The sequence below is a fragment of the Bos taurus genome, chromosome 15, assembly GCF_002263795.3.
Source record: "Bos taurus isolate L1 Dominette 01449 registration number 42190680 breed Hereford chromosome 15, ARS-UCD2.0, whole genome shotgun sequence".
Taxonomy (NCBI): Eukaryota; Metazoa; Chordata; class Mammalia; order Artiodactyla; family Bovidae; genus Bos; species Bos taurus.
Window position 1 is genome coordinate 52,928,181 of NC_037342.1, and position 16,178 is coordinate 52,944,358.

Sequence of the window (16,178 nt, forward strand, 5' to 3'; positions counted from 1 at the left end):
AGAAGCTCAGTTGTGTCCAACTTTGTGACCCCATGGACTACAGCACGCCAGGTTTCCTGGTTCATCACCAACTCTCCGAACTTGCTCAAACTCATGTCCATTGAGTCAGTGATGCCTTTGAATACAGGAAACTTTTTGTGTGCAGCTGTGTATATTGTGTATTACAACCTTTTGTGCATTTTAAATGGGTCTTCATTTCTGGGCTTGAGCTTTCTCTAGTTTCAGGTGGGGGCTATGGCCCAGTTGCAGTATGCAGGCTTCTCACTGTGGTGGCATCTCTAGTTGTGGAGCACAGGCTCTAGGGCATCAGGTTCAGTAGTTGTGGCCCATGGGCTTAGTCACAGAGGCTTGTAGGATCTTCCTAGGAAGATCCCATGGAATCGAACTCATGTCCCCTGCATTGGCAGGTGGATTCTTAACCACTGGACCATCAGGGAAGTTCCTCTAGCTACTCTTATAACTGGCTTTTCTTAAAGCTCTTATTAAATTATATTTCCATTTTTCTCAAATACTCATCCCTCAATATTGTGGATCTAGTATCAATCCAATGATGATCTCTTCAGTCATATTTCTCTTGGTCTTTATATGTCCCAGCAGGGGCTTCTGTTTGTGATCTCACTATCCAAACACACTCTTTTTTTTTTTTTTAATTGATTGATGATTGGTTTACAATATTTTATTTCTGCCATACATCAACATGAATTAGCCATAGGTGTACGTATGTCCCCTTCCTCTTGAATCTCCCTCCCATCTCCTACCCTTTCCCACCCCTCTAGGTTGTTACAGAGCCCGAGTTTGAGTTCCCTGAATCATAGAGTAAATTTCCATTGGCTATCTATATTTTACATATGGAAGTGTGTATACTTACATGCTACTCTCTCCATTCATCTCACCTTCTCCTTCCTCTTCCCTGCCCTTGTCCGTAAGTCTGTTTTCTATGTCTGCATCTCAACTGCTGCCCTGTGAACAGGTTCATCAGTTCCATCTTTCTAGATTCCATATATATGTGTTAATACATGATATCTGTTTTTCTCTTTCTGACTGACTTCACTCTCTATAATAGGCTCTAGGTTCATTCACCTCATTAGAACTGTCTCAAATGTGTTTCATTTTATGGGTGAGTAGTATTCTATTGTATATATGTACCACAGCTTCTTAGAGGAGCCTGGTGGGCTACAGTCCATGGGGTTACAGAGAGTTGGACCAACGATTAAGCAACTAACACACACACACACACCAGTTTCTTTATCTATTCATCTGTCAATGGACATCTAGGTTGCTTCCATGTCCTAGCTAGTGTAAACAGTGCTCCAACGAACACTGGGGTACATGTATCTTTTTCAGTTTTGGTTTCCTCAGGGTATAAGCCTAGAAGTGGGATTGCTGGGTCATATGACAGTTCCAGTCTTAGTTTTTTAAAGGAATCTCTATACTGTCTTTCATAGTAGCTGTATTAATTTACACTCCCACCAGCAGTGCAAGAGGGTTCTCTTTTTCTCCACACCCTCTCCAAAACTTGTTTGTGAATTTTTTTTGATGATGGCCATTCTGATTGGTGTGAGGTGATATGTCATTGTAGTTTTGATTTGCATTTCTCTAATAATGAGCAACACTGAACATCTCTTCATGTGTTTATCAGCCATCTGTATGTCTTCTTTGGAGAAATGTCTGTTTAGGTCTTTTGCCCACTTTTTGATTGGATTGTTTGTTTTTCTGGTATTGAGTTGTATGAGCTGGTTATATATTTTTGAAATTAATCCTTTGCCAGCTGTTTCATTTGCTATTATTTTCTCCCATTCTGAGGGTCATCTTTTTACCTTGTTTACAATTTCCTTTGCTGTGCAAAAGCTTTTAAGTTTAATTAGGTCCCACTTGTTTATTTTTGTTTTTATTTCCATTATTCTAGGAGGTGCAAATCTACTCTATTTTTAGTCTCCCTCCTTCCCTAATCACACAGCCCATATGGCTGATGCCATGCGTCTAGCCAAAAAGAACCTACCAGCTAACCACCATTTCTCTGCTGACTCAACTGCCACTGCAGAAAAAGGAGCATGGACTTTAGATGCAGATATCGGTTCTAATCTGTTTCATCATTTTGAATTCTGTGAATTTAGGCAAACTATCTTTTTAAAAAAATATGGAAGGCTTCACAAATTTGAATGTCATCCTTGCGTAGGCACCATGCTAATCTCTGTATTGTTCCAATTTTAGTATATGTGCTGCCTAAGCAAGCACAAGGCAAACTATTATTTCCACTTACTGAGCTTTGGCTTCCTCATTTAAAATGGAAAAATAATAACTTTGCAGAATTGAGGTGATAATAATAATAGCAATAAAAATAATACTATTACTTACTGTGTGTCAAGTATCATGCTACTGAATACTTTACATTGATCTCATTTAATTTTCATAACCCCTTCATGAGGTAGGTTCCACTCTTACCATTATTTTATAGATGAGGAAACCAACTAGAGAAGCTAACTTACTCATCCAGGTCATTTTGGTAGACCATGGGCTGGCTAACTCAATGCCCATTTCCAACCCCCTCCGCCCTCCTGAGGCTGGTAAAGTACCCACTTTCTCAGCCTTCCTATTCCTTAGGACTAGCCAAGTGGCCCAGTTCTGATCAAGGAAATAAACACATAAGTCTCCTGGGGAACTTGTGAGAAAGCCATTGTTTTTCTAGTAAAAGGACAAGTATTTTGATATTCCATCACCTTTTTTCAACCTCGGTCACAGAGGTGACGCCTACAACTATAGCAGTCATCCTAGAACAAGCAGAAAAAGCGAAAAGATTCAGGGGATACCAGTCTTGAAATCACAGACCTAATAAATCAATGCCATCTGCCACTGACCTCCAGATTTTTTTTATGTGAGAAAAATATACTTTTATTTGTTTAAACTACCATTAGTCAAGTCTTCCAGTAGCATCTTCAGGCATTTATATGTGGTACAGCGTAATCAAATGATAGAGCTCAGTTCAGTTCAGTCGCTCAGTCGTGTCCGACTCTTTGTGACCCCATGGACTGCAGCACGCCAGGCTTCTCTGTCCATCACCAACTCCCGGAGCTTACTCAAACTCATGTCCATCATGTCAGTGATACCATCCCACCATCTCATCCTCTGTCATCCCCTTCTCCTCCTGCCTTCAACCTTTCCCAGCATCAGGGTCTTTTCAAATGAGTCAGTTCTTCTCATCAGGTGGCCAAAGTATTGGAGTTTCAGCTTCAACATTAGTCCTTCCAATGAACAACCAGGACTGATCGCCTTTAGGATGGACTGGTTGGATGTCCTTGCAGTCCAAGGGACTCTCAAGAGTCTTCTCCAACACCACAGTTCAAAAGCATCAATTCTTCAGTGCTCAGCTTTCCTTATAGTCCAACTCTCACATCCATACATGACTACTAGAAAAACCGTAGCTTTGACTAGACAGACCTTTGTTAGTAAAGTAATGCCTCTGCTTTTTAATATGCTGTCTAGGTTGGTCATACCTTTTCTTCCAAGGAGAAAGCATCTTTTAATTTCATGGCTGCAGTAACCATCTGCAGTGATTTTAGAGCCCCTCAAAATAAAGTCTCTCACTATTTCCATTGTTTCCCCATCTATTTCCCATGAAGTGATGGGACCAGATGCCATGATCTTAGTTTTCTGAATGTTGAGTTTTAAGCCAACTTTTTCACTCTCCTCTTTCACTTTCATCAAGAGGCTCTTTAGTTCCTCTTTACTTTCTGCCATAAGGGTGGTGTTATCTGCATATCTGAGGTTATTGATATTTCTCCCGGCAATCTTGATTCCAGCTTATGCTTCAGCCAGCCCAGCATTTTGCAGGATGTACTCTGCATATAAGTTAAATAAACAGGGTGACAATATATAGCCTCGATGTACTTCTTTTCCTATTTGGAACCAGTCTGTTGTTCTATGTCTAGTTCTAACTGACCTGCATACAGATTTCTCAGGAGGCAGGTCAGGTGGTCTGGTAGTCCCATCTCTTAAAGAATTTTCCATAGTTTGTTGTGATCCACACAGTCAAAGGCCTTGGCATAGTCAATAAAGCAGAACTAAATGTTTTTCTGGAACTCTCTTCCTTTTTCGATGATCCATCAGATGTTGGCAATTTGATCTCTGGTTCCTCTGCCTTTTTAAAATCCAGCTTGAAGATCTGGAAGTTCACGGTTCACATACTGTTGAAGCCTGGCTTGGAGAATTTTGAGCATTACTTTGCTAGTGTGTGAGATAGAGTTAATAAGATTCAAAATTAGGGGGTCAATCGTTAAGCTATATCAGAAACACCTGGCATTGGACTTGGCAGAGAATGGGTATTCAAATGATGAAAATGATTATAATAATATCAATTATTCAGTCTACTTCTTCAAGACCTCCATGTTCCTCAGGAAACACAGAATTGTCAGTAACCTAAATCACAACAGAGTTGCTCAGAACAGGCCAACTCTATTGGACCTGCCCACCCCTCATGTCTGCACTTCTGAATTCAGTTCTCCCAGCTCAGGGGCCATCCTAAGGAGGGTAAAGGGAAGGAAGGTTTGGAGATAGGTCTTGGCTGCTCACCCCCACTTATCTCATGGGCCACAAAGATTTCAGGCTCCCTGCCATGCAAGTCTAAGATGAGAGAGTTCAAAAAACTAAGGAGAAACTTACAATCTTGGCAGCATTTGTTGTGACAGTGATGGCCCAAGCGTCTCTCTCTGGCAGCCAGAGGCCTTTGGAGATAACAAGAAGTGTGGTTCTGTAGCTTAAATAAGACCAAGGGCTATTGATTTTTCTGCCTCTTTTCCTGCTGGGAGCGATAACAGCAAAAATCTGATTTAGACACTTAAATTCAAGTACCTTCGCCACCAGCTGAACAATTTTCAAGTAATCACACCTTTGACCTCACCCAACATATGTCCTTTTAAAGCCATTTTTTGGGGCCAATTATTTAGTTTTCCTAAGATGTATAGGGGAAAGGTAGACTTGTTGGCCATCTTCCTGAAAACTGTAGCTTCTATTCCTCTGTCCAGGATTTGAGCAGCTTGCTCATAGACCTTCCAGTCTGTCTGGGAGGAGGCCAGCCACTTCTGTCACAGCTGACACAGGTGCCATAGCTGACATGTCTCCAAGCTAACACATTGCCTTTGTTTCTACAGCTGTTCAGAACCCAAAAGGTACTTCCTGGAGAAATTATGACATTTACGATGGCAAGATTCCTAGACAAGATCACTGAATTGGGAAAGAAGAAAAAACTATTTATTAAACATTTAACTAAATGGCAGATTTGAGCATCAGAATCACCTAGGGAGCTTGTGAAAATACAGACTCCTGGGGAAGCTCTGGAGTTTGTAATTCAGTAGATCTGGGGTAGGGCTCAAGAATTTGCATTTCTAACAAATTCTTAGGCCTGGTGAGGACACTTAGAAGCCACTGCTAGAAGGTATCAATCTTTGAAAACTCACAGTTGGCTATCTTTTGTGAAAACTCTCTTCAATCCTAAGAAGAGATACTCTATCAGGATATCATTTTGCTTACATCTTTTAAACAAACAAACAAAAAACAATCCTTCCCACCCCACCCTCCAAAATCCCCCTAAAAGCAACTACTAACAGATTTCTACAGATTTCTCTTTAAGGAAGGACTAGATTCCAAATGCTTCAGATCAGTGGGTTTTTAGAAGAGAAATTCTCCTAGGAGCTCCAGGCAATACATTCTGGAAGAAAGGACAAGTTAGCACCAGAGGTTCACCAATCTCCCAAAGTATGCACAGACTACTCACAACCAGCTGCCATTAAGAAAACAACAACGTTATGACAATGACTCTGAAGCTTTGTCCACAATACACCTGTACATGATGGTACTGGTCAGGGATGGATGGGTACATGGAAGGAGAAGAGAGAGTGTGTATGAGTGTATGTATGAGAGGGTAAGGAAACAAACAAAAAACCACCTAATTCTGAGATAACTTTCCTGATGGCTTAGGAGCTGTCAGTGAGTCACAGGTGAATTGCGATACTGCTTTCTCAAGCTCAGTAGAAATGTCTGGGAAGGGAGGGGAGAACATTAGTTCCTGGACAGTCTTGTTTATCTAGAGTTCTCTACAAATATTCCTTTCTGTGTAGAAGAACTGGCTTAGCCTTAACTGAATCACTGCTTTAGAAGGAGAGTCTCAGAACGAAAATGTTTATTCTAAACTCTGAGTTCAATCTGCCAGACACTTAATGGATCTCTGAAAAAGTTTCATTATTAGGGACCTGGTGCTTTAGTCATTTATTCATTCAGTCAGTCAATACTCAGAGTTTATTCTGAGTTAAGCACTGGGTTAAACACTGAGGACACAGTGAGTGCCTGCAAGAACAGTGAAAGTCAAAGTCGCTCAGTAGCGTCAGACTCTCTGAGACCCCGTGGACTATACCCAGGCCAGAATACTGGAGTGGGTAGCCTTTCCTTTCTCCAGAGGACCTTCCAACACAGGGATCAAACCCAGGTCTCCCACATTGCAGGCGGATTCTTTACCAGTTGAGCCACAAGAGAAGCCCCAAGAACAGTGAGGGTTATAGAAATATAAACAACCATAGGCAGTAAATAACACAGGCAACATGTAGCTCAGTGCTTAACATGGAGCATCCAAACTTAGATGTGATTCTGGCTCTATCATGCTCTGGCTCTGTGACAGGGACAAGTTTTTCCATCTTTCTTGACTTATATCTACATCTATCAAAACTTATATATTTTAATAAGGATTAAATAAAATAATGACAACATAGTTCTCAAACTGGATAAGGGACCTTTGTGGCTACTCAACTATGCGCTAGAGGGTACATGAAAGCATTGAATAAACAGGATGCACTTTCTTGAAATGCTAATTTTTTTTTTACCAAACACAAAAAACTACCAAACACCTTAAAGTATTCATTTTAAAGAAAATAACGACTATATAAAGGTGATTTAAGGTAAAATTCTTATGAATTTTGATCTTATGAATTTTGAAGATAAACTTCAAACAGACTTCAAATAAAGTTTAACTCTCTGGGCTATTTTCAGGCTGAGTTTGCTCTCTTCCAATGTCAGGAACACTAGGAAAGTTTCCAAACACTGCATGTGGCTGACAAAGGATGTTCAACAAAGAACAACCATTAGTGTTCAGTTCAGTTCAGTCATTCAGTTGTGTCTGACTTTTTGCAGCCCCACAGACTGCAGCACATCAGGCTTCCCTGTCCATGACCAACTCCCGGAGCTTGCTCAAACTCATGTCCATCAAGTCAGTGATGCCATCCAACCATTTGTTAATAAGTGAAAGTTGCTCAGTTGCGTCCGACTCTCTTCGACCCCATGGGCTGTCGGCTGCCAGGCTCCTCTGTCCATGGAATTCTCCAGGCAAGAATACTGGAGTGGGTAGGCATTCCCTTCTCCAGGGGATCTTCCTGACCCAGGGATCGAACCTGGGTCTCCCGGCATTGCAGGCAGATTCTTTACTGTCTGAGCCAGCAGGGAAGCCCTATTTTTATTCCACAAGTTAATAAGAAATAGCTATTATTACTAACCCATTCACAGGAGAAACAACTCTGCAGTGTATGGGGCATAACAGGGTGTCATCTCTACCCAGGTATCCTTTTTTCCCAAGTTCTAGACTTCTTCCATTCCTATCCCCAAACTTCATGATTATTTGAGAAGTACAAGTCCAGGAAGCAGGCCAATTCTGCCTCCTAATGCCAGGGAGCAACCTTCAAAACACACAAAAAAGAATGGATCAGCACTAGTAAAGTTGCTAATCTCATCAACCTCCTGACCTCCCCTGAGCCCTCAGCCTGCCCAAGCAGTTAACTCCAGAACAAGAAGTCAGCCTAATCACTGATCCAGCACCACTCCAGACTAGCTGTGTTCTCATTTTAAAAGTTCTTAGAGATCATTTATTTCCTTAAAATCTCACAGATAAGTAATAAATAAGGTAGGTGTTATTTTTCCTACTTTACAGAGGAGGAAACTGAGGCCTTCAAAGTAAAATCCATTGAAGTTTTTAGATACAGGCAGAGCCAGGATTCAAGTTCAAGTTTTCTGACTTCAAGCAGCAGCTCTCCCCACTACATTAAGCAACAGAAATCATTCCAATGAGAATCTATATAGCATAGGCAAAAGCTCTTCCAGTCCTTTATCAAAGCCCACCCATTTTCAGCTGTATTCAGGGAAATTATAATTTAATGTAAGTTCAGTTATGTTGCTCAGTAGTGTCTGACTCTTTTGTGACTCCATGGACTGTAGCATGCCAGGCTTTCCTGTCCATCTCCAACTCCTGGAGCTTACTCAAACTCATGGCCATTGAGTCGGTGATGCCATCCAACCATCTCATCCTCTGTCAAACCATTCCCAGCATCAGGGTCTTTTCCAATGAGTCCGTTCTCTGCATGAGATGGCCAAAGTATTGGAGTTTCAGCTTCAGCATCAGTCCTTCCAATGAATATTCAGGACTAATTTCCTTTAGGATGGACTGGTTGGATCTCCTTGCAGTCCAAAGGACTCTCAAGAGTCTTCTCCAAAACCACAGTTCAAAAGTATGAATTCTTCGGCACTCAGCTTTCTTTATAGTCCAGCTCTCACATCCATACATGACTACTGGAAAAACAAAAGCTTTGACTAGACAGACCTTTGTAGGCAAAGTAATGTCTCTGCTTTTTAATATGCTGTCTAGGTTGGTCATAACTTTCCTGCCAAGGAGCACACATCTTTTAATTTCATGGCTGCAATCACCATCTGCAGTGATTTTGAAGCCCCCCAAAATAAGGTCTCTCACTGTTTCCATTGTTTCCCCATCTATTTGCCATGAAGTGATGGGACCAGATGCCATGATCTTAGTTTTCTGAATGCTGAGTTTTAAGCCAACTTTTTCACTCTCCTCTTTTACTTTCATCAAGAGGCTCTTTAGTTCTTCTTTGCTTTCTGCCATAAGGGTGGTGTTATCTACATATTTGAGGTTATTGATATTTCCCCTGACAATCTTGATTCCAGCTTGTGTTTCACGCAGCCCAGCGTTTCTCATGATGTACTTTGCATATAAGTTAAATAACCAGGGTGACAATATACAGCCTTGACGTACTTCTTTTCCTATTTGGAACCAGTCTGTTGTCCCATGTCCAGTTCTAACTGTTGCTTCTTGACCTGCATACAAATTTCTCAGGAGGCAGGTCAGGTGGTCTGGTATTCCCATCTCTTTAAGAATGTTCCACAGTTTGTTGTGATCCACACAGTCAAAGACTTTGGCATAGTCAATAAAGCAGAAGTAGATGTTCTTTCTGGAAGTCTCTTGCTTTTTCTATGATCTAACATGTTGGCAATTTGATCTCTGGTTCCTCTACCTTTTCTAAATCCAGCTTGAACATCGAAGTTCATGGTTCATGTACTGTTGAAGCCTTGCTTGGAGAATTTTGAGCATTACTAACGTGTGAGATGAGTGCAATCGCGCGGTAGTTTGAACCTTCTTTGGTATTGCCTTTCTTTGAGACTGGAATGAAAACTGAGCTTTTTCAGGCCTGTGGCCACTGCTGAGTTTTCCAAATTTGCTGGCATATTGAGTGCAGCACTTTCACAGCATCATCTTTTAGGATTTGAAATAGCTCAACTGGAATTCCATCACCTCTACTAGCTTTGTTCGTAGTGATGCTTCCTAAGGCCCACTTGACTTCACATTCCAGGATGTCTGGCTCTAGGTGAGTGATCACACCATTGTGATTATCTGGGTCATGAAGCTCTTTTTGGTACAGTTCTTCTGTGTTTTCTTGCCACCTCTTCTTAATATCTTCTGCTTCTGTTAGGTCCATACCATTTCTGTTCTTCATTGTGCCCACCTTTGCACGACACGTTCCTTTGATATCTCTAATTTTCTTGAAGAGATCTCTAGTCTTTCCCATTCTATTGTTTCCCTCTATTTCTTTGCATTGGTCACTGAGGAAGGCTTTCTTATCGCTCCTTGCTATTCTTTGGAACTCTGCACTCAAATAGGTATATCTCTCCTTTTCTCCTTTGCCTTTCGCGTCTTTTCTTTTCTCAGCTATTTGTAAGGCCTCCTCAGACAACCATTTTGCCTTTTTGTATTTCTTTTTCTTAGGGATGGTCTTGATTTCTGCCTCCTGTACAATGTCACGAACCTCTGTCCATAGTTCTTCTTGCACTCTGTCGATCAGATATAATCCCTTGAATCTATTTCTTACTTCAACTGTATAAACAGTTGATCAGATATAATCCCTTGAATCTATTTTCTTTACTTCAACTGTATAAACATAAAGGATTTGATTTAGGTCATATGTGAATGGTCCAGTGGTTTTCCCTACTTTTTTCAATTTAAGTCTGAATTTGGCAATAAGGAGTTCATGGTCTCAGCCACAGTCAGCTCCCAGTCTTGCTTTTGCAAACTGGATATAGATTCTCCCTCTTTGGCTGCAAAGAATACAATCAATCTGATTTTGGTATTGATCATCTGGTGATGTCCATGTGTAGAGTCTTCTCTTGGGTTGTTGGAAGAGGGTGTTTGCTGTGACCAGTGCATTCTCTTGGCAAAACTCTGTTAGCCTTTGACCTGCTTCGTTTTGTACTCCAAGGCCAAATTTGCCTGTTACTCCAGGTATCTCTTGACTTCCTACTTTTGCATTCCAGTCCCCTATAATGAAAAGGACATTTTTGGGGGTGTTAGTTCTAGAAGGTCTTGTAGGTCTTCATAGAACCATTCAACTTTAGCTTCTTCAGCATTATTGGTTGGGGCACAGATGTGGATTACCGTGATATTGAATGGTTTGCCTTAGAAACAGAGATCATTCTGTCGTTTTTGAGATTGCATCCAAGTACTGCATTTTGGATTCTTTTGCTGACTATGACGGCTACTCCATTTCTTCTAATTAAATTTCTAGAAGAAACTTAATATAAATACTATACTAAATATCATTCAGGGCTAAGTACAATTTAACATAAGTATTAAATTATGCTTCCATTAACTACGAATCATAATAGGGGTTTCCCTAGTGACTCAGACCATAAAGAATCTTCCTGCAATGCAAAAGACCCATGTTCGATTCCTGGGTTGGGAAGATCCTCTGGAGAAGGGAATGCCTACCCACTCCAGTATTCTTGGCTGGAGGATCCCATGGACAGAGGAGCCTGCTGGGCTATAGTCCATGGGGTCACAAAGAGTCGAACATGACTGAGAGACTAAGCACACATACACACAGGAATCATCATAAACAACTAATAGAAAATTAAATTGCATGAACTTATTTAGTGAGAAAAGGGAACGAACTCACATGGCTTATCCTTAATCTCTTTCAGGAGGATCCTTGTGTAAAGGCTTTCTATAGTTTCCTATTGGTCTTGCCCAAGAACATCAGGAGCCCTAGGGCAAGAAGACCTGGACTGACAGAGTCGCTGCAGGAGAGGGTTCTGAGTAAGGGTACTGAGCTCACCTCACCTTCCTTGTATCTCAACCTTTCATTAAGGCCAGGGATTCCAAGAAGGGGCATAGAAAACTGTGTTCAAGAAGAGGCAAAAGAAATAGATTAAGGGTTTGAGGTAGCCAGTTGCTTTATAATGAAAGAGAGCTAAAGAAAATTTATAGATTAATGCCCAGAATGTTAGAACTGGAAGGGAAATTGCTGAACAACTCATGTAAGTTCCTCATAGCCTGGATAGGAAGTGAAAGCAAGACTCTCCCAGTGTCTTGCAGTTATTAGCAGCAGAACCAGACCTGGAACTGAGAACTCCACCTTGTGCTTCAAGACCTAGTTTCATGCTTAACCTCTGAGAAGGCTTTCCTGATAACAACCTCTGAAGAGTTATGGTCCTTCCCCTATGTCCACTTTACTCCACAGCAGTTTGTAAGTACATCCATTTATTATGTTAAGTTCTTGGAATAGAGTGGCACATCCCTCTGAGACAGCATGTCTCACTACTGCAACTACTTCCTTACTTTTGTCTTTTTTCTCCTTACAATCTGTGCTGGTTAAGGTAGGAAGTCCATGGAGAGGTAACATACACAAAGGTCACAGTCATTGCATGTATGTGTCTTCACAAAATTGATAATCTTACAATTTGAAGAATAGAGTATATAAGAAACTGGAAGGTCAGAGTTCATCCTGACCAGCTCATTTACCTCCCTCTGCGTGTGGCAGGAGAACCCTCCCTTCAAACAAAATCTCACCTGGAAGCTTATATATAAAATAGGCCTGAGCAGACATTTACTAGAGGGGAAGGTGAAAGTGAAAGTGAAGTTGTGTCCGACTCTTTGCGACCCCACGGACTGTAGCCCACCAGGCTCCTCCATCCATGGGATTTTCCAGGCAAGAGTACTGGAGTGGCCATTGTGCCATTGCCTTCTCCACTAGAGGGGAAGAGAACACCTATTTTGCTTAACTCTGCCCTTTACTAGCTTCTAAGGCATCTTGAGAAGCAACCGCCTCATTTTAAGAAACTTATTTTATTATTCTTTTATTGAAATACAGTATATAAGTTACAAGTGTACAATATAGTGAATCATAATTTTTAAAGTTATAGTTCATTTATAGTTATTATAAAATATTGGCTATATTTCCCATGTTGTACAAAATATCCTTAACCTCCTCATTTTGTTTTATTTTGGAAAAAGCAAGCTGAGCCAAAATAAAGAACTTTTAATTTCAGCCTCCTCTCATTCAGGATGTGATACAGGTCAGAGAAGTCTTTGGAGCCTAGGAAAACTGTAATGAAATCCTCTATGACCCTGGAACGGAGAAGGCAATGGCACCCCACTCCAGTACTCTTGCCTGGAAAATCCCATGGACGGAGGAGCCTGGTAGGCTGCAGCCCATGGGGTCACTAAGAGTTGGACACAACTGAGCGACTTCACTTTTAATTTTCACTTTCCTGCACTGGAGAAGGAAATGGCAACCCACTCCAGTGTTCTTGCCTGGAGAATCCCAGGGACAGGGGAGCTTGGTGGGCTGCCGTCTATGGGGTCACACAGAGTTGGACACAACTGAAGTGACTTAGCAGCAGCAGCAGCATGACCCTGGAAAAGTCATTTAACCTCCCTGCATCAGTTTTTTCATCTATAAAACTCAACAGTATTGTCCATCTTGTGAGATATTAGGAGGCTTAAATGAGATGAACTATAAAGCACCCAGCTCATATATCTTGTTACTCAATAAATAGTTACTAATAGAACTACTATTATTAGATTCAAGGATGGAACCTGGTGTTCCCCAGAGCTCTGTCTAGCAATCCTGCTGCCAATCCAAAAAGTATCAGCAGTGTAAAGAAGTAAGGGCTAGTACCCTGGAAGGTGGCAAGTGTTAGTCACTCAGTTGTGTCTGACTCTTTGTGACCCTGACCCCATGGACTGTGGCCCACCAGGCTCCTCTGTCCATGAAATCCTGCAGGCAAGAATACTGGAGTGGGTTGTTATTCCCTTCTCCAGGGGATCTTCCTGACCCAGGGATTGAATCTGGGTCTCCTGCACTGCAGGCAGATTCTTTACCATCTGAGCCACCAAGAAAGCAAAGCAAGTCTGAAATACCTTAAAGCAAAACCTTAAATTGAATCTCCCCAGGCATAAGAAAGCACCTAAATCTTGATTCAAAGCTCTCAGCATGCTAATGAATAAAGATTTTTTTTCACCAGGGTAGAAGATAGGAAACCAACTGAGCTATAGGACAATATTTCCATCATTTAACAGAAATATGCCAATGACTGAACACATTGTTGTTACCTCAGCTATTTCTGAGAATCTGTCACTGTGAACAAACACATGGAAAGCACATGTCACCCACCATCAAGCAGGACAATGCTATTTTTTATTTGCCAAGAATACTGGAAGTATTAGGACCTTACCTGGAAAAGAAAAAAAAAAAATCCTTTCCTGATACTTTCTTTTATGCAATGGTAACAAATCTTTTTTATATGACACCAGGTTTTGTTTTTAAAGGATACTTATATTGGGAGTGACATACTGAAGATGTCAGAACAGGAAGCTCCAGAAACTCATCTCTCCACCAAACCTGAACTAGCAGAAACTCTCTGTAGTAACTACTTTGGAACACCAGAGTCTAGTCAATAAACAGTTCATTTCAGTCTTTTGCCCAGCCCATGCCCTTTCCCACACTCAGACAGCAGTGACAGTGAAGCCCTGAGTTGCTGGTATGGCCTGCTGGAGCTAGGGTTGGCCATAAGAACCTTGTTCCTCCACAGGGTTTGTTTATGTGTTTGATTGCTCATAGCTGCTTTTGCTGGCTGAGGGACCAGCACAGAGGCTGACAGCCATGGTTCAGCATCCAAGGGCTAAAGTTTATTTCACAGGATTTAAGGAGACAAATGTTGAATGGAATAAACAAAATGTGGCATAAATGAACTGTTTCCCAGCTATCGAAAGGAATGAATTCTGATATATGCTACAACATGGATGAACCCTGAAAATATTATACTAAGTGACATAAGCCAAATAAAAGGACAAATATTGTATGATTCCACTCTTGTGATATCTAAAATAGGGAAATTAAGGAGGCAGAAACTAGATTAGAGGTTACCAGAGGCTAGAGGGAAGGGAAAGGGAGAATTATTATTTCATGGATACAGAATTTCTGTTTGGGGTGATGAAAAAGTTCTGGAAATAATATGTTTATACAACATTATGAAAGAACTTAATGCCTCTAAACTGTACACTTAAAATTGGTTAAAATGGTAAATTTTATGTATATTTTGCCACAATAAAGTAAAAAAATTATTTTCTTTTACATATGCCTATTTTTCACTCAACAATTACAAGCTATAAAACCTTGGAAAAATTAACATAGTTGAACCTTATTCCCTCATATGTAATAGCTCTTCCTTGTACAGTTATCATGAGAATTGAAGACAATGTTTATAAAGTGCCCAGTACTCCATTTGTTAGTCATTAATGGTAGTTATTTAGAGGAGGAAATGGCAACCCACTTCAGTATTCTTGCTGGAAAATTCCATGAAAAGAGGAGCTTGGCAGGCTACAGTCCATGGAGTCACAGAGTCACAAAGAGTTGGACATGACTAAGCGCACACACAATGCTAGTTATTACTATAAAATAATTACCTACAGCAACAGTAATTTATAATTAACATAAACGTAATAACAATTCAAAAAATATTTAATGAGTAACTAACTGCCTGCTGTCTTCTAGGCACAGGAGGTTCCTAACATTCATCCTCAAGGAGTTCTCAGTCTAGGAGACATGAAAAAAAATGAACAGGAGAACAGGGAGCCAAGAGGACAGGGAATAACCCAACACCAACACTTCTTTCTTTGGGCAAAAACACTGCTTTCTTTCCTACCAATTATCTTGTGATCCAAGAAAGCAGATCAGTTACAAGCAAAGAGAAAATTAGTTTAATGCACATGATTCTTGTCCAGACAAGATTTAATCCATTTGCTTTTTGTACTGACATCACACATAATGTATCAGAGGCAGACATATTGCTTATGTTCCCTTTAAAACCCAGAGAGCACTTGCCTGACAGCCTGGTGGAGTGGGAAGAACAACTGGAATTAGATTTAGAGTCCAGTAGACTTAAGCTCTGGTTTTAGCACTGCCACTTAAAAGCGATAAAAACCTATACACATTTATTGATCTTTCTTAGACTTTCATCTGTAAAATGAATATTTTAATAAAAACTTCTACCTCATACAACTGTTATAAAGATTCAACGAAATTACAAATGGTAAAGTTGTAAAGTATTTTACTTCTTATCTATTATTACATGGGGTTCTGTGGACCTTGTTTTCTTAAGCTTCAGAGAAAATTTGGCATTGGAGAGTTAAATTTTTTCTTCCAGTTTTGTTGAGATATAATTGACATACAGCACTGTATAAGTTTAAGATGTACAGAATAATATTTGACTTATATACATCATGAAGTGGTTACATGATAAGTTTAGTGGGCATCCATCATCTCATATGTATACAAAATTAAAGAAATGGAAAAAATTTTTTTCTATTCTTTTTTAAAAATATTTATTTATTTGACTGTGTGGATCTTAGTTTTGGCATGTGGGATCTCCCCTGACCAGGGATTGAACCTGGGTTCCCTGCATTGGGAGTGAGGAGTCTTAGCCACTGGACCACCAGCGAAGTCCTGAAAATATATTTTTTATTTGTTTTTTTTTTTTTTTTGGAATGGAGAAAACTGGGGCTTGGGGGCTCTGCCATG

General features: G+C 40.5%; 1 protein-coding gene and 1 non-coding gene across 11 annotated transcripts in view; both read right to left on the minus strand.

Moving 5' to 3' along the window:
* The window catches only part of FAM168A (family with sequence similarity 168 member A), a 202,528-nt gene that overhangs the window by 44,875 nt on the left and 141,475 nt on the right, over positions 1-16,178 (minus strand). The gene's annotated exons all lie outside the window — the stretch shown is intronic.
* Positions 2,132-2,235, minus strand: LOC112441698 (U6 spliceosomal RNA). Its single transcript, XR_003029559.1, has one exon. It is a non-coding gene; the product is annotated as a U6 spliceosomal RNA (small nuclear RNA).